We start from the raw sequence: 23,330 nt of genomic DNA on the forward strand, positions 1-23,330 counted from the left end.
GTTTAATTCTTAATTTGGCCACTCCCCATCAAAATGTAGGTACAAGAGTCATAGCCTCTCTGGACGCGGAGAAGGCTTTTGACTCCGTAGAGTGGGAGTACCTATGGGAGGTGTTGAGGAGATTTGGAGTTGGACCTAGATTTTTACGTTGGTTAGAGTTGCTATATAGAGCCCCTAGAGCAAGGATAAGGGTTAATAACACCCTCTCAGATTTCTTTCTCCTCCAGAGGGGGACCCGTCAGGGCTGCCCTCTGTCCCCAAGTCTCTTCTCGATATTGCTGGTTTCGCTCTCTCCCCCCCCCCTCGTTTCCTAATGGATCCCCTAAATCCTCCCTCCCCCTCCGGTTTTCCTCCTTCTCATTCCTCCCCCCCCCCCCCCATTTTTTGTTTTTCTTACCATTACTGATACGAACCAGTCAAGTTGCTTATGATATGCACTTTATGTATCGTTTCTTCTGTAAGACATGGGTGTATTATTCTGTGGCCATTCACTGTTCTGATCTACTCTATATTGTATACCATTTCTTTTTCAATAAAGACCAACCTTGTTGTTAAAAAAAAAAAAAAAAAAAAAAAAAAACTAGCCTTGCAGGAAATGTCATTCTTGAATGTGGGCCCTGTAATATGTTTTGTACTGTTTGTTGGTCTATTAGCAGCACCATCTTGAATCTAAAAGCATTTTAGGGTGTGCCCCCCAAATATGTTTTTGCATGCTGAGTATAGCTAACAGAGACAGCGTGTACAGATTGTACACGCTGCCCCCACACATACACTGCTAACCTGACGCTCTGCATTATTATTATTAAATAAGAGTCTAATTGCAATGCTGACATGCTGAAATCTCTCAACCAGTGGATCGCTCAATTAATATCAGTGCTAAGCACCCAGAATAAGCCGACCGTGCTGTAGCCATCTTTCGGCTATGGCCCGGTCGGCAAGTGGTTAAAACAACACGTAATAAAACTACTCACAATGATAGATAAAAATCACACTTAAAATAGTCTTTGACTTGTGACAATCTGTCCACTGGTAGCAGTCTCCAGATCCTATGAAGAGGACGTACAAACCACTGCTGGCTGACGCTTCTTCAGAGCCTAACAGTGTTCATTTCTTACAACTACTTAAAGGGGTTGTAAAGGTAAAATTTTTTTTTTTTTAAATAACAAACATGTTATACTTACCTTCACTGTGCAGCTCGTTCTGCACAGAGTGGCCCCGAACATGCTCTTCTGGGGTCCCTCGGCAGCTGTTTCAGCTCCTCCCCGCAAGCATTAACCACCTTAATGCGAGCTCCCTCGCATGGTGGTTAGTGCTTGCGGGCGCGCTCCCGTGATACAGCCGGCGGCTATAGCCGTTCACTGTATCACTCGGCCCCGCCCCCCAGCGCGCCGCATCATTGGATGTGATTGACAGCAGCGCGAGCCAATGGCTGCGCTGCTTCCAATCCATCCACTGTAGCCAATCAGCGGCCAGGGTAAGCGGAGGAATAGATGTCGGGAACGAGAAGCTGACTTTCGAGGCATCAGGTAAGTAAAACGGGGGGGGGGGCTGGGGGCGGCGGTATTGTCAGACGTTTTTTCACCTTAATGCATAGAATGCATTAAGGTGAAAAAATGTTTATCTTTACAACCCCTTTAAATATATGTGCTCATGAAGGAGGCACAAATCAGACAGACTTTGGTGCCCCTCCCATGTAGGTGGGCGGACCTTGGCACAGCATCATGGAAACCACCTGTGTACACACACCCACATATAGGGATGCGTAGTGGGCACCCGTGCACAACACACAAGTACACGCATGCACCCAAAGGGGTTAATCCAAAAAAAGCCCCTGCAGCTAAACCAGCCCACAGACACAGCAACAACAATGATATCACGCACTGACAGATCCACACACAATGCGACACATCACTCCAACCAGGCAGGCACCGATCCCACACATACGGCCACATGCATGAGCAAACTATGTGTAAAGATGGTGCACACCGGCCTGCACACGGAAGGCACCGGGAGGAAAATCAGAGCAACCAACATCAGCAAGGGCACCCACACTGGCATCCGCACACTGAAGTCAAGCCATCAGACAGTTGCAAATCAGTGGTCTTGCTATCAGACGAGTATTTTTTGGTTGGATTTTGAACACACAAAAACTAAATATAACATAATGGATGTGTGACAGCTCTGTATAATCATTATATTATATGTTACATCACCCTCTCTAACATTTACAATACGGTAAGATTTTACTGTGGCATTTTAAAGATACAGCGCCCCAAATACCAACCCATTGGCTACATAGTGACATAATTGCAATATTGCAAATTGGGTTAAAAAATTTTTTCCCATTGGACCAATACATTTACAATGCAGATGTGTCATACACACCCCCCTCTATGATATCTTACAATACAGTAACATTTTACTGTGGAAATTTAAAGATACAGAGCCCCAAATACCAATCCATTGGCTACATAGTGACATTTTTCCAATACTTCTAAATGGGTTAAAAAAAAATTTTCCCATTGGACCAATACGTTTACAATGCAGATGTGTCATACACTCCCCCCTCTATGATATCTTACAATACGGTATGATTTTACTGTGGAAATTTAAAGATACAGAGCCCCAAATATCAACCCATTGGCTACATAGTGACATTTTTGCAATATTGCAAATTGGGTTCAAAAAATTTTTTCCCATTGGACCAATACGTTTACAATGCAGATGTGTCATACACACCCCCCTCTATGATATCTTACAATACGGTAAAATTTTACTGTGGAAATTTAAAGATACAGAGCCCCAAATACCAACCCATTGGCTACATAGTGACATTTTTCCAATACTTCTAAATGGGTTAAAAAAAAAAATTTCCATTGGACCAATACGTTTTCAATGCAGATGTGTCATACACACCCCCCCTCTATGATATATTACAATACGGTAAGATTTTACTGTGGAAATTTAAAGATACAGAGCCCCAAATACCAACCCATTGGCTACATAGTGACATTTTTGCAATATTTCAAATTGGGTTCAAAACCAATTCTCCCATTGGACCAATACGTTTACAGTGCAGATATAAACACCCAAATATCTGTACATTGGCTAGTTACAATCAATATATGCCCTAAATATTAGCCCATTCATCGAAATTGATGTTTTCATAAATTTATATATATATATATATATATATATATATATATATATATATATATATATATATATATATATATATATATATATATATATATATATAAAGAGTCCAAAGGGTTGCTGCACTTAAAAACTTTTGGTTGCTTTATTTCATGTAGTCACATGGAAAAATACAAAGCAAGCACAATCTTTCCAGACGTAATCATGACATTAAATGCCTATATAATGCAGATATGGATGGATTATGTTTTGGGCTAGTATGCTTGCGCCCTTCCTAAGATCCGTCAGAGCATATCTAACAGGTTTACTGCAATCAATCCTTTAAATACAAATTAGTGGTATACATCACATGTGGAAACAATATGGTTGATTGATTCAATTCATAGTATATTCATCACCTATGCAGATACGTGTTTTTTACACCATAGACACAAGATCTAACAATTCGCAGCCGATATCCTTATCTCATCATTCTTATTCTCCAAATGTGTTATATGAACCTATGAAAAATACATACATAGCATAGATAGAATGAGCATACCCATATACAGACCTCCCTATTTCAAAACACATTTCTATTTTCATTTTCATTTTTATTATCACTTATAAATCAATACTGTTAAATAAACAAATAAAGATCCAAATCAACATTTAAACCATATGGAGCAATAGTATTTAGAAAATGTATCCAATAAACTTCTCTTTTTCTTAGGGTTATTTCACGGTTACCCCCCCCCCCCCCCCTCCTATTTTTCTCTATTCCCTCTAGGACCATATACTTTAATTGTGATGCATTATGTCCATATTCCACGAAATGTCTGGCTAATGGTAGTTGTGTTAATTTGTCACGTATTGAATATTTGTGTCTTGCTATCCTGTCTTTTACTTTTTGTGTAGTTTCTCCAACATACACTAAACCACATGGGCACTTAATGGCATATATGACATATGATGATTGGCAAGTGTAATACCCACGTATAGGGATATTGAAGCCCCTGTGTGGATGTGCAAAAACTTTTCCTTTTATCATGGAGTTGCATTGTATGCATGACAAACACGGATACGATGCAAGGTTTTTTTTGTCCTAAAAAAGTTGGTTTAATAAATGTGGATGTGGGTTGGTCCGATTTTATTAGTCGATCCCGTATTGTTCTACCTTTCCTATATGAAGACATGGGGGGATTCCCAAATTCCTGTATCATCGGATAACTAGTTCTTAAAAGGTTCAAATGTTTTTTAATTATCTTATAGAGGTTTTTAGAAAAAGGGTGGTATTGCGTAATAAAGGGAATTCTCTTTGTTTCTCTATGGGTTGTTACATTAGGGTCAGTATTGAGAGATTCCGTATCAACTAAGGTTCGGGGGTATCTTCTATTGATGAGTTTATTTTTCATTTCTTTGAGTCTCTGGTCTTGGCACAGGGGATCACTCACGATCCGCTGTACCCTCAGCATTTGACTTTTTGGAATAGACGAGAAAACATTAGGGGGATGAAAGCTGTTAAAGTGTAATAACTGGTTACGATCTGTGGGTTTCACATACAGATCAGTACTAATCTGTGTGTTACTCAACTTCAATGTAGTGTCTAGAAAAGAAATCCTGTCTTTACCAATTTCAATATTAAATTTCAGGCCAGGTAATAAATAGTTAATATATTTATCGAACAGAAATAGGCTCTCCATATAGCGAAAATATCGTCCACAAATCTATACCAACAATGGTAATGTTGGAGAAATAGTTCATTCACATAAATAAAAGAGGTTTCTATCATATTCATAAATGCATTCGCATATGGGGGTGCAACATTTGAGCCCATCGCTGCCCCATTTAGTTGCAAAAAATGAGTATCCTTAAAGAGAAAATAGTTTTCCTCAAGGACAATTCTCAATAGTTCTAGAAGGAACGAGATCTGTTCAGTTTTATAGATACCTGATTGGGTTAACAGTCGTTGACATGCCTCTATTCCCAAACTATGAGGGATGATAGTAAACAGACTGGAGATGTCCCATGATATCAGGACGGAATCTGGTGACAACTTAATATCCTGAATTTTAGTCAAGAAATCTGTAGTGTCTTTGATATACGATTTGATATTTAACAATAATGGTGTTAGACATTTGTCCAAATATTGTGCTAAATGGGTTGTCACAGATTCCATACCCGATACAATGGGACGTCCCGGGGGGTTTTTTGGGTCTTTATGGATTTTTGGTAACATATATAATACTGGTGTAACCGGATATTCACACACCAAAAATTCCATAGTTTCGTCATCAATAATTTTATCCTTAACCGCATTCATAAGGATTTTTTTGATTCTTTTTTGTACTCTAAAGACTGCACTAGAATCAAGTTTTCTATATGTAAGGGTGTCACCAAGATGTTTCATCACTTCATTTTCATACATAGGGGTGTCCATTACCACAATAGCTCCCCCCTTGTCAGCCGGTTTGATGGTGATATCGCGCCGGGCTGACAAGGAGTTTAATGCTGTAATCTCATCTTTATTCAAATTATGGGGTATATGATCTATTTTATTCCTATCACACAAGAATTTCTTTATGTCATTTTCCACTTTGTCTATATACACCTCCACTGCAGCACATGAGGTGGGGGTACTTTAGTGCTTTTCAATTTTAAACCCATATTTTTAATTGATAATATAAGTGATTCCTTATTTGTGGTAATCGACCCACCTGAGAAATGTGCTTTAAATCTTAATTGTCTGTAAAATCTATACAAATCCTGCTTAAGTACAAAATCATCCATTCTTTCTTTAGGGCAAAAGCCCAAACCCTTATTTAATACACTAAGTTCGGCTTCAGACAAAATAATGAAAGAAATGTTATGTACCAGGTTTTCTTCTAGTGTCTCTGTCGGTTCTGCCGTCTGGTAGTTACACCTCCCGTTGCGTCTTTTCTTGATTCTCCGGCCGCCCCTCCTGGTCCGGGTTCGGTCATGTTTACTGGTAAAAAAGGAGTAGTGGATGTGTTGTTTGATGATCCAGTAGATGTGATAGATGAGTTGGAGCTAGTGAATTGTTTGCGCTGTATTTTCCTATGTCCTTTTGGGTGATGGTATATGGGATCCGTCCAGTTATAGACACGATCACTTTTGTAGTCTTCCCGGTCCCGCTCAAGTTTTGTACATTTGTGAAGCTGGACATTAGTACGAAATTTCTCCAATTTATCTTTGTTAGTTTTCTTAAATTCCATTAGTTCCTCTTGATTTGAACATTGTTGTAGTTGTTCTTCCAATTGGACAATCTCCTGCTGTACAAGAGTTCTTTCTTGTTGCAAAAATTGTACAGTTAATGTCATGATATCAAAGGAACATTTATTTAGAATTTGTGCAAACTTGGTTTTGAAGTCCATATTTTGTGAAAATAAAGTTGGAATTAAACGAACTCTTAATCCTCTGGGGATCATTTGCATCTTATAGTATTCCGCTAGTGTTACCTCGTGTAGTTCCATTGTAATAGCTCTGTGTGAGCTTCTCTATTTTCTTGATTAGTTGTATTGGGGATGACTGGGTCAGAAAATCTCTGGATCCCATAGTGTCTGTGAAGATCCTTGAGGCCTCAGTTTCAGAAAAAGAGTATAAGCCACTCGTTGCCATCCTTGTGATGATTCCACACAAAATAGCTGGTGCTCGTTCTCAAGGGAAGAATATATTCAAATCGTAGAGGAGAGCCGCACCCAGCTTAAGATTCAGTGCCAGCAATCAGGTCTTCCCACGGACCTTATATATAGAAAAAGAGTCCAAAGGGTTGCTGCACTTAAAAACAGGAATTCTGGAATCCCCCCATGTCCTCATATAGGAAAGGTAGAACAATACGGGACCAACTAATAAAATCGGACCAACCCACATCCACATTTATTAAACCAACTTTTTTAGGACAAAAAAAACCTTGGATCGTATCAGTGTTTGTCATGCATACAATGCAACTCCATGATAAAAGGAAAGGTTTTTGCACATCCACATAGGGGCTTCAATATCCCTATACGTGGGTATTACACTTGCCAATCATCATATGTCATATATGCCATTAAGTGCCCATGCGTTTTAGTGTATGCTGGAGAAACTACACAAAAAGTAAAAGACAGGATAGCAAGACACAAATATTCAATACGTGACAAAAAAACACAACTACCATTAGCCAGACATTTCGTGGAATATGGACATAATGCATCACAATTAAAGTATATGGTCCTAGAGGGAATAGAGAAAAATAGGAGGGGGGGGGGGGGGGTAACCGTGAAATAACCCTAAGAAAAAGAGAAGTTTATTGGATACATTTTCTAAATACTATTGCTCCATATGGTTTAAATGTTGATTTGGATCTTTATTTGTTTATTTAACAGTATTGATTTATAAGTGATAATAAAAATGAAAAAAACATAGAAATGTGTTTCGAAATAGGGAGGTCTGTATATGGGTATGCTCATTCTATCTATGTATGTATTTTTCATAGGTTCATATAACACATTTGGAGAATAAGAATGATGAGATAAGGATATCGGCCGCGAATTGTTAGATCTTGTGTCTATGGTGTATAAAAACATGTATCTGCATAGGTGATGAATATACTATGAATTGAATCAATCAACCATATTGTTTCCACATGTGATGTATACCACTAATTTGTATTTAAAGGATTGATTGCAGTAAACCTGTTAGATATGCTCCGACGGATCTTAGGAAGGGCGCAAGCATACTAGCCCGAAACATAATCCATCCATATCTGCATTATATAGGCATTTAATGTCATGATTACGTCTGGAAAGATTGTACTTGCTTTATAATTTTTCCATGTGACTACATGAAATAAAGCAACCAAAAGTTTTTAAGTGCAGCAACCCTTTGGACTCATATATATATATTTATGAAAACATCAATTTCGATGAATGGGCTAATATTTAGGGCATGTATTGATTGTAAGTAGCCAATGTACAGATATTTGGGTGTTTATATCTGCATTGTAAACGTATTGGTCCAATGGCAGAATTGGTTTTGAATCCAATTTGAAATATTGCAATTATGTCACTATGTATCCAATGGGTTGATATTTGGGGCGCTGTATTTTTAAATCTCCACAGTAAATTCATACCGTATTGTAAGATATCATAGAGGGGGGTGTGTATGACACATCTGCATTGTAAACGTATTGGTCCAATATGAGAATTTTTTTTTAACCCATTTAGAAGTATTGGGAAAATGTCAGTTTGTAACCAATGGATTGGTATTTTGGGCTCTGTATCTTTAAATTTCCACAGTAAAATCTTACCGTATTGTAAGATATCATAGAGGGGGGTGTGTATGACACATCTGCATTGTAAACGTATTGGTCCAATGGGAGAATTGGTTTTAAACCCAATTTGAAATATTGCAATTATGTCACTATGTAGCCAATGGGTTGGTATTTGGGGCTCTGTATCTATAAATTTCCACAGTAAAATCTTACCGTATTATAAGATATCATAGAGGGGGGTGTGTATGACACATCTGCATTGTAAACGTATTGGTCCAATGGAAATTTTTTTTTTTTTATCCCATTTAGAAGTATTGGAAAAATGTCACTATGTAGCCAATGGGTTGATATTTGGGGCTCTGTATCTTTAAATTTCCACAGTAAAATCATACTGTATTATAAGATATCATAGAGGGGGGTGTGTATGACACATCTGCATTGTAAACGTATTGGTCCAATGGGAGAAATATTTTTTAACCCAATTTGCAATATTGCAAAAATGTCACTATGTAGCCAATAGGTTGATATTTGGGGCTCTGTATCTTTAAATTTCCACAGTAAAATCATACCGTATTGTGAGATATCATAGAGAGGGGTGTGTATGACACGTCTGCATTGTAAACATATTGGTCCAATGGAAGATTTTTTTTTTAACCCATTTAGAAGTATTGGAAAAATGTCACTATGTAGACAATGGGTTGGTATTTGGGGCTCTGTATCTTTAAATTTCCACAGTAAAATTTTACCGTATTGTAAGATATCATAGAGAGGGGTGTGTATGACACATCTACATTGTAAACGTATTGGTCCAATGGGAGAAATTTTTTTGAACCCAATTTGCAATTATGCAAAAATGTCACTATGTAACCAATGGGTTGATATTTGGGGCGCTGTATCTTTAAATTTCCACAGTAAAATTTTACCGTATTGTAAGATATCATAGAGAGGGGTGTGTATGACACATCTGCATTGTAAACGTATTGGTCCAATGGGAGAATTGGTTTTGAACCCAATGTGAAATATTGCAATTATGTCACTATGTAACCAATGGGTTGATATTTGGGGCGCTGTATCTTAAAATTTCCACAGTAAATTCATACCGTATTATAAGATATCATAGAGGGGGGTGTGTATGACACATCTGCATTGTAAAAGTATTGGTCCAATGGGAAAATTTTTTTTTTAACCCAATTTGCAATATTGCAAAAATGTCACTATGTAGCCAATGGGTTGATATTTGGGGCTCTGTATCTTTAAATTTACACAGTAAAATCATACCGTATTGTAAGATATCATAGAGGGGGGTGTGTATGACACATCTGCATTGTAAACGTATTGGTCCAATGGGAAATTTTTTTAACCCAATTTGAAATATTGCAATTATGTCACTATGTAGCCAATGGGTTGGTATTTGGGGCGCTGTATCTTTAAATTTCCACAGTATAATCTTACCGTATTGTAAATGTTAGAGAGGGTGATGTATGTGTGACAACTCTGTGTAATCATTATTTCATATATTACATTACGTTATATTTCGTTTTCTGTGTTGAATATCCAACCAAAAAAACTTGTCTGATAGCAAGACCACTGATTTGCAACTGTCTGATGGCTTGACTCCAGTCATCCGCACCAACCCAGCAAAAGCTACATATATCTGCCATCCGAGGGGGAGTCCCGTCATCCCCAAACGTAAACCGCACACTGTAGACAATCATTGATGCATTACCTTGGATGAGCGCTGCAATGCCCACGAGCGGCGGCTGGAACGCACGCCATATTTGTTGTTATTTTTTATTCGGTCCAGACAGCGGAAATGGAGGCTGAGCGTCATTTCCTGTGCGCCCGCTGTCGCGCTGAATGTAAGTCAGCAGTGGGAAATGCCTTGCGCCATAATATTGAAGGCATACCATAGAGGCCAAAGGCGGACACATGACCAGGCTCACAGGGAATAAACAGCCACACCAATAAATGAAAGGTGAATGAATATAAAGAAAAAATGATGAAAAATGAATAGCTGGAAATAAAATGAAGAAAAAGAAAATGAAAAAAATGAAGAAAAAATATATAGAAAAAATAAAGAGAAAATATAAAGAAATAATAAAAAAAATAGAGAGAGAGAAAAATGTGTGGAAAATAGGTAGAAAAATATGAAAAAATAAATTAAATGAAAATATAAATAAAAATATAATTTAAAACAAAAAAGTGGTGGATGATAATGTGCACATAGGAAAAAGAAAAAGAAAAAAAGAAGAAGAAAGAGAACTGCAGGCTAAAGTGGATAGAAATACATAGTGCAAAGACACAGACGGTACAAATTGCATCTGTACAATCACATACAATCGCACCCCCACAAGTAAAGTGTGTATACACATGCACGCAAAAGGGGCATAGCTGTCAGTGTGAATAATTACTAGATAAGTCGTTATGTGTGTAAGGACAACACACATAAATTAGGTATTTCAAATTACCAATATCTTCTGAAAGCATGTGCCTAAAGCAAAAGGGGCTAGTGGAACATGCACATCTATCTATAAAAAACAACTGTGTCTGTACATGTGTGCAACAGTGCACATACCAGGACACATGCAAGAGATGAAGACATGTACTCTAGATACAAATATAAATATAAATAGTGCATATTGAATAGACGCATAGTTCTGCATTTAAAATGGTATACAATAACATTTTCATAAATATAACAAGGTCGAGGATACCCAATCAAATAGATTTTTCTAAAAAAATATATATATGCGTTTATATGTGTACACATACACCTTTCAAAGCACCCTTGGCTATGAAAAAAGATCGCAATTGATAAACTATTGGGGACACATATATACATATACATACACGCATAAATATATATATATATATACAACATATTACAAAGACAGAAATATAAAGCAATAATAAAACAATATGTGAACATGAATTTTATCGCACGGACTGTGAGTATTAATAAATATCATATTTACAAATAGTGTACAAATGGTAATGCATATGTGGATAGTGGATATTAGTAAAGATATATATATAAAAACAAAAAAGGGGGGCACCCTTCTAAAAACCTCTAAAATCGAAATTTTAAAAAATGTTTAAAAATCTTACAAAGATTTTTCTAAAAATATTTTCATTGGAGCCAACCTGAGTCCTAGGTCCCACATGAGCGGTAATGCACCTCATATTGGATATACTAGATAGAAAGAAGGAATGCACAAGGGCCTATACAGCAGCAAACTCTATACCACTTTAACACTATTTTGTGTATTTCGGGGTCTTCATTGAGGCCTCCGGGGGCAATGCTGCCAAGGGTGAAAATCTAGTAGGCCTCACGTTTACATAGTCTCTGGTGTTTCCTCCCTGGGTCTAGCCCCCCCGATTGACTCAATTCCAAAAACCCTCATACCTGCGGGGTCTCCTTGATGAGCCTCTAAAAAATGGTGAGGAACTGGGTATTTATCTTGTAGATTAATGATACCACACTTGTGTTCTCCTATTCTGACCCTCATAGGGCGCTGAGTTCGGCCGACATAGAGACGACCACAAGGGCAAATGATGCCATAAACTATGGCACTATGGCTTTTACTGCTATATTTTCACTCTTGTAATGCAACAATCACTCAACTAATATCAGCCATCTCAGTGCGATCCTGACCTTCTGCTATAATTAGGGCCATGCAACTAGCTCTTAAACAATAGCAGTAACAGGCGTGTGCTGTGAGGACCCGTGTGCAGTGAACGCCCAAGTGCTGCAAGTACCGTGTGAGTATTGTAGCATAACTGAGTATTATGGTATAACCGGGTATTGTTGGGTAACTCAGTATTGTGGATTAACTGTATTTAGTACTGAGAGTAATCTGAGTAATACGGTATAACCGAGTACTGTTGAGTAACTGTGTATTGTTGAGTACTGCTAAGTAACTGTGTATTGCTGTGAGTACCCGTGTGCTGTGAATACCCGTGTGCTGTTGATCAGTAGTGTCAGGAAGCTAGTTGTCAGTTAACTGGACATAGCATAATTACCATTAAATTAGTTGGTACTGGCAGGTATGAAGATGCGACTTGGTGTACATCTTGCGGCATGTATGCGTTCCTTGATCGAGGGCGAATACTCCTGCACAAAATGTAAGCTCGTTGTTTCCCTGGAAGCCCAGGTCCTAAATCTAGGGCAGTGTTTCTCAACTCCAGTCCTCAAGGAGCCCCAACAGGTCATGTTTTTCAGGATTTGCCTCAGATGAAAAAGGCAGTGAAACTGATCAAATCACCTTTGCAGTGGCATGAACAGACACGCTGACTGAGCGTGTTGCCCAGTGATCCCTGGGGGCTCCAGGAAGATGGGTTGTGGTGTTCGGCAGGCTCCAGACCGGCTAAAGCATGTCCACACGCCACCGTACAGCTGCACCTCTGCCTGGTGGTGGTGGAAAGAGCCAGGCTAACACTCTCAGAGCTTACCTCTTGGCGCAGAGTGCAGATCCTGGGAGTGCAATTAAAAGAACCCCGGTTCAGGAGGGAAGGAAGTTTGGCTCCGCTGATAGGAGGGGGGGACCAGTGAGGGTCGGATGTGATCCCTCCGTACAGGGCCGAGGAGTGGCAGGCTTTGGAAGGAGTGTTGTAGCACATGGCAATGACCAAATGCCTCTGAGCCCAAAGCAGAGCTGTACATCCCTGGAAAGGGATTTCCCAGGAGAAGGGAGAGACACCTCGGTTTATGCTGGTGGAACGGAGGGTCTGGAGGGGGAGTGTATTGGAGGGGAGGTGGAAGGAATCCCAGGAGGGACGGTGGAATCCCTGGAAGTCATGGTACTACAAAACCCAGCAGTGAATCAGCAAAGGACTTGTGATGAATCCAGAGACAGCCTCTACAGAGCAGGTGCAGTATGTTAACCCTTTGTATGGTGATCCTAATAATGAACTAAGTGCATCTCAATCAGAGCTAATAGTGGATTGGGACTTAAAGCGGAATTCCACCCAAAAATGGAACTTCCGCTTTTCGGAATCCCCCCCTCCGGTCACATTTGGTACCTTTCAGGGGGAGCAGATACCTGTAATACAGGTATTTTGTTGCCACTTCCGGGCATAGATAGCCGAGCCACCCGCAGGTATCTATGCCACTTCCGGCGCCTTCACCCCCGCGCTGTCTTCTGGGAGACACACAGGTCCCAGAATACAGCAGGGAACCAGGAAGTGAAGCCACAAGGCTTCACTTCCTGATTCCCTTACCGAAGATGGCGGTGCCTCCACCCGAGAGCTGAGGTACGGGTCGGCTTCGGGTGCTGACATCGTGGGTGCCCTGGACAGGTAAGTGTCCTTATTTTAAAAGTTTGTAGCTGCTGACTTTAAAAAAAAATAAATAAATTAGGCGGAACTCCGCTTTAAGATAACATTTGAGAGCACTTCCTATAAAGAAAGACACTCAATTACTTATAACCGCTGTTGAACCGCTGCAAACAGGCCGTGGAGGGGTTAGGGGAGGAAATAGGGGCACTGGGATACAAAGTAGAGGAAATGGAGATGGGCCAGGATGATATTAGACAATGAGTGGCTGATATCCAAGATATGACAAAACATCATGAGGGAGTGTTGAATTCTCTGTTAGATCAAATGGATAATCAAGAAAATAGAGATCGTAGGCAAAATATATGTATAAGGGGCCTGCCTGAAATAAAACAACATTTTGAATTGCTTCCAAAGGTGATCAGTCTGTTCCAGTTAATTCTGCAGCCATCTGAACCGGATAAGATTGAAAAAGACAGTCCATTGTGCCCTTGCCCCTACCCCCCAAAATGCAGAAAAACCAAGAGATGTCATTTGTAAACTACATAAATATCCAGTGAAAGAAGCCATCATGAAAGCAACCCGCAATAAATCCATGGTTGATTTTGAAGGTGCACAAATAGCCTTATTTCCAGATTTATCTTATTGTTATTATTATTATTATTATTATTATCATTATTATTATTATTATACAGGATTTATATAGCACCGACAGTTTACGCAGCGCTTTACAACATTAGGGCAGACAGTACAATTACAATACAATTTGATACAGGGGGGAATCAGAGAGCCCTGCTCGTTAGAGTTTACAATTTAGGAGGGAGGGTCAAGTTATACAAAAGGGTAATAGTTGTGGGCTATTGTAGAAGCTAATGTAGAAAATAGTGCAGTTGTTAATTGGAGGCAGGATAGGCTTCTCTGAAGAGGAAAGTTTTCAGGGATCGCCTAAAAGTGGATAAATTTGGAGACAGTCTGACAGATTGGGGTAGCGAATTCCAGAGGATGGGCGAGGCTCGGGAGAATTCCTGGAGGGGGATATGGGAAGAGGTGATGAGGGAGCTAGAGAGCAGGAGGTCTTGGGATGAATGAAGAGGGCGATTAGGTTGGTATTTTGAGACTAGGCTAGTGATGTAGTTGGGGGCAGAGTTGTGGATGGCTTTGTAACTTGTTAGCATTATGAATTTAATTAGTTGGGCAAGTGGCAGCCAATGGAGGGATTGGCATAGAGGGGTAGCAGACACTGTGCGATTTGATAGGTGGATGAGTCTGGCAATAGCATTCATGATGGACTGAAGGGGGGATAGTCTATTTAAAGGTAAGCCAATGAGGAGGGAGTTGCAGTATGTGCACTGAAGAGCACAGTCATGGAGACCAAGGGAGTAAAGTTTTTTTGAGGAGGAGGAGGTGGTTAACCATGTCAAAGGCAGCTGAAAGGTCCAGAAGTAGGAGTACAGTATAGTGTCCGTTGGTTTTTGCAGTTAGTAGGTCATTTGTGAGTTTTAAAAGAGCAGTTTCTGTGGAGTGTTGAGGGCAAAATCCAGATTGAAGGGGATCAAGAAGGTTATTCCTAATGGGGTGGTCACTCAGTTTTTTGTAAACCAGGCGTTCCAGGAGTTTAGAGGAAGAAGGGAGCAAGGAGATAGGGCGTAGGTTGTTAAGATTGGTGGGGTCCAAGGACAGCTCTTTAAGTATGGGGGTGACCAGTGCATGTTTTAGAGCATTGGGGAAAATGCCAGACGCAGGGCCGATCCCAGACGGGGTGCACGGGGTGCAATGCACCAAGGCGCCAGAGAGGTGGGGGCGCTGAAGCGCCAGAGTGCTCCCTTCCCTCCTCCTCCTCCTCTTGATTGTGTCCGGCGGCGGCTCTCCGCCAGTGTTCCAAGAAGAAAGGCGCCGCTGTTTGCTGCTCAAGCCCCTCCTCCTGTCAGAGAAAGAGAGCAGCTGCCAGCCGGAGATGACATCGGAGGCAGAGCGGCTGGTCTCTGCCTGGAGAGAGACCAGCCACACAGTGATGTCGCACGGGGGGGAGCGGAGGAGCGGTCCGTGCCTGACACATTCTCCTCTCTGTGTCTCCCACTCCTGCCTGCTTTGATCTGCTCTGCTCTCCACCCAGGCGGTGCGGCTGGCTGCACACTGTACTCTCCTCTCCAGCTGCCGCCCGGGTGTATTTATGTACCCTAATGGAGGGGGGCTGTACTAATTGGGGGGTCTGTACTAATGGGGGGGCTGTACTAATGGAGAGAGGGTCTGTACTAACGGGGTCTGTACTAATGGAGGGGGGTCTGTCTGGGTGGTCTGTACTCATGGAGGGGGTCTGTACTAACAGAGAGGGGGTCTGTACTAATGGAGGTGGGGTCTGTACTAATGGAGGGGGGTCTGTACTGGGGGGTCTGTACTAATGGAGAGGGGGTCTGTACTAATGGAGGGGGGTCTGTCCTGGGGGGTCTGTACTAATGGAGGGGGGGTCTGTACTAATGGAGGGGGGTCTGTACTAATGGAGGGGGGGTCTGTCCTGTGGGGTCTGTACTAATGGAGAGGGGGTCTGTCCTGGGGGGTCTGTACTAATGGAGGGGGGTCTGTACTAATGGAGGGGGTCTGTACTAATGGGGGGTCTGCAGTGGCGTATCTAAGGTATGGCAGCCATGGCAAGTGCCATGGGCGCCATGGGGTGAAGGGGCGGCAAAAAGTCGCCCTCTGCATGAATAAAAAAACCCAACCTGTCCTCCCAGACTAATATAGCCCCCCGCGCCGCGGCCAGCCTGCAGGATCACAGCGCTGGTGTTCTATCAGATGGCTGTTGGGCTCGGTTTAGGCTGAGGGAGGCCCTGTCAGCAGGGAGGGGCGGGGCAGGGAGCTCCACTGATGCTCTGACCCTGCCCTGCCCCGCCCCATGTACTCTGTATGTGCTCGGAGCACTGACATCGCCTTTCCTGGACCACGAATATTCCCGCCCCCTACCGCCGTAAGCCCCGCCCCTACCATGGAAAGCTCAGCCCCCTGACCTCTGAGAGGTGAGCCCGGCTGGTTAGGTAGGTCTTTCTACCTATAGACTCAGTGTTACTAAACCCTCCCTGACGAGGTTCTTTATCCCCCTGTATAGCTGTGCATTGCTGAAAGCTTAAGTGCCGGTTCACACTGATGCGAGTACATAACGAATGCGATGCGTCAAAAGCACTTTAAATTCGCATGTCGTCCCTGAAGTAATTGTTTTTAATGACGGTCCTTCACATACATGCGTTGTGATTCCTCTACGAATGCGATGCGATAAAAAAAAAGGGTCTTGTGCGAGTTTGCTGCGTTGCGTTGCGAATTTAGTCTCTATAGACATCAATGTAAATCGTTCTGGAATCGCATTTGATGGTTCACATATGTGCGAATTCGTAACCTCCAGCTCCTCCTCCCGGTACTGCCCCCTCACCTCTCCCAGTACCGCCCCCTCACTTCCTGTTTCCTGTCTCATGTCCATATGCAAACAGATAAGATGGCCCCCCGGCGTCGGAACTCCATCGACAATGAGGAGCTCATCAGGCTTGTTCGTGACAGGCCATATATATGGGACAGCCGAATAGCTGAATATAAAAATAATGCCCAGAAGGGCAGAGGCTGGGAAGAAATATGTAAAACTTTATATTCTGACTGGGAAGACTTCACTCTACAAGTTCGCAAACATAAACGTAAGTACCTATTTATTCATCCCACTGACCACCAATGTAAGGGCATGCATCCCACTGACCCCCAATGTAAGGGCATCTATCCCACTGACCCCCAATGTAAGGGCATGCATCCCACTGACCACCAATGTAAGGGCATGCATCCCACTGACCACCAATGTAAGGGCATGCATCCCACTGACCACCAATGTAAGGGCATCTATCCTACAGACCACCAATGTAATGGAGGGGGTCTGTACTAATGGGGGGTCTGCAGTGGCGTATCTAAGGTAAGGCAGCCATACCCACAGACCACAAATCCCACTGACCAGCTGTGTAATGAGCATTGTTCCCACTCACCACCAATAAATTGTTTATGTTTTATTTGATTACAGAACTCATACGTACTAGGAAGCCTGAAGGATACACTTCAAAGACACCAGAGACTGGAGCGTGAAGCACGAAGTGGGTCTGGTGCTGCCCCAAAGCGTCCCTATTCTTTAGCTAGATACCTGGACTTTCTCAAGCCAGTGCTAGAATTAAGGAAGTAAGTTTACATACAAGAATACCTCTCTCTACCATCCCTCTCTAATATACCTGTCCTCCCCCTAACCTTCGCTTCTACCGCTATCATCTTTAGTTAGAATTTCAAGTATCAACTTTTGTATTTCAGCACAAAAGCAAGTTGGGAAGAGGAGGAGAAAGAGGGAGAGGAGCATGCTGCTATTGTTGACGTAGATGAGGGAGTTTCATTCGCTTGCCAAAACATAGAGGAATCATCATCTATTGAGGTAGAGGGTGACGCAATCGATGTACATGAATCATCGACTCAGGAGCAAGATAATGAGTCTACTGACATTTCTACACCTTCCAACAGACGGAAAAAGCTAACATCTACCTCGCGCAGGAAGCGAAGCAGCAGGGCAGCAGAACAGGTGGAAGAACAAGATGAGACAAATCAATTACTCAATATTGTGTCAGGGATCACTGAGCAAATGGATGTTCAGAGATGCCCTCATACAATGTTTGCCCTAAGTTTGGTGCCTCTTCTCAAAGAGGTCTTACCAGAAAAGTACTTCAACATTGCAGTGCAACATTGCATACATTCCTTCACTATTCCAAGCCATGTTTCAGAGCCACTGCAAGAGAGTACTAGTACTCAAAAAATTACACCCTTTTCTGCTGCTCAAAATCCTGCACCAAACCCTTATCCTTCCAGTTTTTCTGACCACCCAAGCATATATGAGACCCCCAGATCAAAAATCCCATATCTGATTCCTCCACCAATTGCTTACTTAATCATCCCTCCAACTAGTACCCCTGGTATAACAAGGGCAATGGAATTGAGACCACGCAAATCAATTCTTCACCATTTACCACAACAAAGCAGAGTTCCACAGCTCTACAATGCCATCCATGCCAAACCGCTATACACCTGTGTCAAGACCTATGGAACAGCCCAAACAAATCAATCCTAGTCCTTATCCCTATAGATATCAATCACTTGAAGATAATTCAATTGAGCCTCCCACAAATGCACAATATAGGCCACCGAGTGAAAAACTGGATAGAGTGATATCCCCGCCTGTGCCTTTGAGGCAAGAAACGCCTGAGCAACAGAGTGTTACAAAATATTTGAATTTATAGATTCAAATATGTTTTAACACTCTGCCTGCAGCCTACCTGTTGAATGGCACTGCCACTTTCATGTTGTTAATCCATATTGGATTTGTTTAGGTTATGTTTTCTATTTTTTAGAGGATTTGCATCCCACCTGACCACCAATGTCAGGACTTGTACCTATGACCAAAATGTAAAGGCACGCATCCTATTGACCAGCAATCCTAACGACCACCAACGTAAGGGCATTTATTGGTGGTCACACAAGCCCTGACATTGGTGGTCTGTGGGATTGGCTGTCCACCAATGCCAGGGCTTGTATCCCACCTCTGACCAAAATGTCAAGGTCTATGATGCGGTTATGCTATATGGGCCCACCACGAGTGAACCACCAGAAGAGTGATATCCCTGTTTGTACCTTTGAAGCTAGTAACACCTGAGAAACAGAACTATTATTTTAAATTGATAGATGCCTACCTGTTAAACGGCACAGCCTTTTTCATGTTGTTAACCATATTGCATTTGTTTACGTTATGTAAAAGTTTTTTGGTCCTACCAACTTTTCAGGTCAGCGTGGATTATGCAGTGGGATACATGTACAAATGTAGGATGAAGAGAGAGAGGTTTAGGTGAGAGGATCATAGGAAGTGAGAGGGTCAGAGGAAGTGAGAGGGTCAGAGGAAGTGAGAGGGTCAGAGGAAGTGAGAGGGTCATACTTGAAAGAAGAGATTGAGTGAGGGAGAGAAAGAATGAAGGGTGAGAGAAAGGGAAGTAGGAGACAGAGTATTATCTCTTGGTTATGTGGTTCTTTACAATGTTTGAAGTTTGAAGTATGATTATTTCCAAAAAATGTTTCAAAAAGTATGTAATTACATGAAGATTACAAATTAAACAAATACAAATTTTTTTGGGAAGAGAACAATGGTGTGATATCTGTCTGCTTACTATGGCACACATCATCGATCTCATGTACCATGACCGTTACAGATTACCTCCTGGAACCTATAAACCCAATTGTAAGTATATTGCTTATCACTGTGTATTTGTCTATTGAAGCACTGATTGGAGACGTCAGGGTTAGGCTACATTGTACGGTTAGGGTTACGGAAAGGGTTAAGGTTATCTGTAGTGAGGAGATGGTATGTGAAGATCGATATGTACACAACACACTGTAAAATAATGACACATGAACAGTATCCTCCAATTCAATTTTTTATTTTCAACTGGGACGCAACACCTACATCATATACGTGAGGCCAAGAGTGGCTCAGCTGCCATGATAAATTAAAAAAAACATACGCATTTCATGGCTATCTGCCTTTTTATTAAATATGTTACCTTAAGGTGACAAGTAATCGCTCAGCTGGCTCCACACTATTTCTATTTATTCATCCCACTGACCACCAATGTAAGGGCATGCATCCCACTGACCCACCAACCCCACTGTCCACCAATCCCACTGTCCACCAAACCCACTGTCCCCCAACCCCACTGACCACCAATGTTGTGGAATGATATTGCATGCTCTGTATGTTGACACAGAAAGTGCCAAAAATAGATGGACACACTGTCGAACAATAAAACTTTATTACATTTATAGAAAAAAAGTACAGATAGTAGACGATGCAGCATTGACAGAGAAAAAGTTATTGGTCTTTATTAAATGGCATCAAGCTGCCATGATACCTGACTGGCAGGACTCATAAAGAAGTCAGTAAATTTCTCACATATGCTGGCCCACCTGTAATTGCCCCTTGTATGTGTCCAATCTGCGCCTTCCATCTCATCCATTAAAGAGTCCTCGAAAAGGTATCCATCTCTTTTGCGGACAAAATTGTGGAGTACACAGGCAGCTTTTACGGCAATTATGGCGTTTTCCATGTTTAAACTTATTGGCGTGTGAAGAAAACGCCATTTGTTTGCCAGGATTCCGAAAGTACACTCCACAACTCTGCGTGCTCTTGTTAGCCGATAAAGAAAGACCCTTTTCTCCACAGACAGTGACCGATTAGCATATGGCCTGAGCATTTTTTCTGATAGAGCGAAAGCCTCATCACTGACAAATATTAAAGGGAGAGAGGGAGTGGTCGTTCGTTTGGGAGGTCTAGTGCATTCTCCTGACTCATTCTTCCAAAAGTAGAGTGGGAAAAAATGCTGGAGTCAGAACTGCTCCCATAAGAACCAATGTCGATGTAGGTGAACGAGTAGTTTGCATCAGCCACTGCCAGAAGAACGAAAGAAAAATATTTTTTATAATTAAAAAATTTTGACCCACTACCGACTGGCCTCACAATTCTGATGTGCTTGCCGTCTATGGCACCAACACAGTTAGGGAAGTTGCAGCGCTTCCAAAACAACTCAGCTTTGGTGTTCCATTCCTCTTTGTTTGGTTTTCTCATGACCACATCTCTTAGGACCTCCCAGATGGCGATACAGGTGTCACGCACAATTGTGCTCACCGTAGATTTTCCTAATTTGAACTTGTAGTGTAAGCTGGCAAATGAATTTCCAGTTGCTAGGTACCTGACAAAAAATATAAAATAAATTAGTTATGTTTTTTTTTTTATTACAGAAAGACTCATACGCACTAGGTGGAGGAGCCTCAAGGACACACTTCAGAGACTTCAGAGGGAAATAGAGATGTAGAGAACAAAGATTAGGGGGAAAGTGGAGATGAAGATGCGAGGGAGGGAGGATGAGAGAGTTGGAGATGACAGGGAGAGATAGAGTTTGAGTTACTAAAGTTTTGTAACTTAATATTTAAAGTTCAGTTACGTTCAAGATAGACAGTCAGAGGAAGCAAGACAGTCAGAGGAATTAAGAGAATCAGGGGAAGTTAGAGAGTCAGGGGAAGTTAGAGAGTCAGAGGAAGTAAGAGAGTCAGAGGGAGTTAGAGAGTCAGAGGAGGTTAGAGAGTCAGGGGAAGTAAGAGAGTCAGAGTAAGAGAGTCAGAGGAAGTAAGAGAGTCAGGGGAAGTAAGAGAGTCAGAGGAAGTAAGAGAGTCAGAGGAAGAAAGAGAGTCAGAGGGAGTTAGAGAGTCAGGGGAAGTTATAGAGTCAGAGGAGGTCAGAGAGTCAGAGGGAGTTAGAGAGTCAGGGGAATTAACTGAAACTTGACAGAACATGTTGGCAATAGCCAGAATCGTCTATTGCAAGGGGTGTGGGGCAATTGCCAACATGTTTTGTCACGTTTCATCTCATTTGGCTCTTTGCAGCAAAATTTGCGATTAACCAAATGAGCTGAAACCCCACGCAATAGAAGATTCTGGCCATTGAAAACATGTTCTGTCATGTTTCAGCTCATTTGTTAAATCGCAGCAAAAGTTGGAACCGATTGCTCCCAAACCCCATGCAATAGACGATTCTGGCCAGTTAGCAACTTTTGCTGCAAAGAACCAAATGAGCTGAAACTTGACAGAACATGTTGGCAATGACCAGAATCTTCTATTGAAGGGGTTTCAGCTCATTTGGTTAATCGCAAATTTTGCTTGCAAAGAACCAAATAAGCTGAAATTTGACAGAACATGTTGTCAGTGGCCAGAATCGTCTATTGCAAGGGGTGTGGGTCAATTGCCAACATGTTTTGTCACGTTTCAGCTCATTTGGTTCTTTGCAGCAAAATTTGCAATTAACCAAATGAGCTGAAACCCCACGCAATAGAAGATTCTGGCAATTGAAAACATGTTTAAGCTCATTTGGTAAATCGCAGCAAAAGTTCGAACCGATTGCTCCCAAACCCCCCGCAATAGACGATTCTGGCCATTGAAAACATGTGCTGTCATGTCTCAGCTCATTTAGTAAATCGCAGCAAAAGTTGGAACCGATTACTCCCAAACCCCACGCAATAGACGATTCCGGCCAGTTAGCAACTTTTGCTGCAAAGAGGCAAATGAGCTGAAACTTGACAGAACATGTTGGCAATGACCAGAATCTTCTTTTGAGTGGGGTTTCAGCTCATTCGGTTAATCGAAAATTTTGCTGCAAAGAACCAAATGAGCTGAAACTTGACAGAACATGTTGGCAATGGCCAGAATCGTTTATTGCAAAGGGTGTTGAAAACATGTTTCAGCTCATTTGGTAAATTGAAACAAAAGTTGGAACCGATTGCTCCCAAACCCCCCGCAATAGACGATTCTGGCCATTGAAAACATGTTCTGTCATGTCTCAGCTCATTTGGTAAATCGCAGTAAAAGTTGGAACCGATTACTCCCAAACCCCACGCAATAGACCATTCTGGCCAGTTAGCAACTTTTGCTGCAAAGAGCCAAATGAGCTGAAACTTGACAGAACATGCTGGCAATGACCAGAATCGTCTATTGCAAGGGGTGTGGGGCAATTGCCAACATGATTTGTCACGTTTCATTTCAGCTCATTTGCTTC

The 23,330-nt window shown here is 41.7% G+C and overlaps 2 long non-coding RNA genes across 2 annotated transcripts in view; both read right to left on the reverse strand.

Annotated features, from left to right (window-relative positions):
- Positions 1–3,364: 3,364 nt before the first annotated feature.
- On the reverse strand, positions 3,365–10,420 carry LOC141103267 (uncharacterized). Its single transcript, XR_012235277.1, has 3 exons — positions 10,134–10,420; positions 6,010–6,445; positions 3,365–3,656 (listed from the first exon to the last, which is right to left on the reverse strand). It is a non-coding gene; the product is annotated as an uncharacterized lncRNA (long non-coding RNA).
- A 9,730-nt stretch (positions 10,421–20,150) lies between these two features.
- LOC141103271 (uncharacterized) overlaps positions 20,151–23,330 on the reverse strand; it is a 107,468-nt gene continuing 104,288 nt past the window's right edge. The window contains exon 2 of the long non-coding RNA XR_012235282.1: positions 20,151–21,474. This is a non-coding gene — a long non-coding RNA (uncharacterized lncRNA). The remainder of the gene's footprint in view (positions 21,475–23,330) is intronic.

The sequence above is a fragment of the Aquarana catesbeiana genome, linkage group LG07, assembly GCF_042186555.1.
Source record: "Aquarana catesbeiana isolate 2022-GZ linkage group LG07, ASM4218655v1, whole genome shotgun sequence".
NCBI classification, from domain to species: Eukaryota; Metazoa; Chordata; class Amphibia; order Anura; family Ranidae; genus Aquarana; species Aquarana catesbeiana.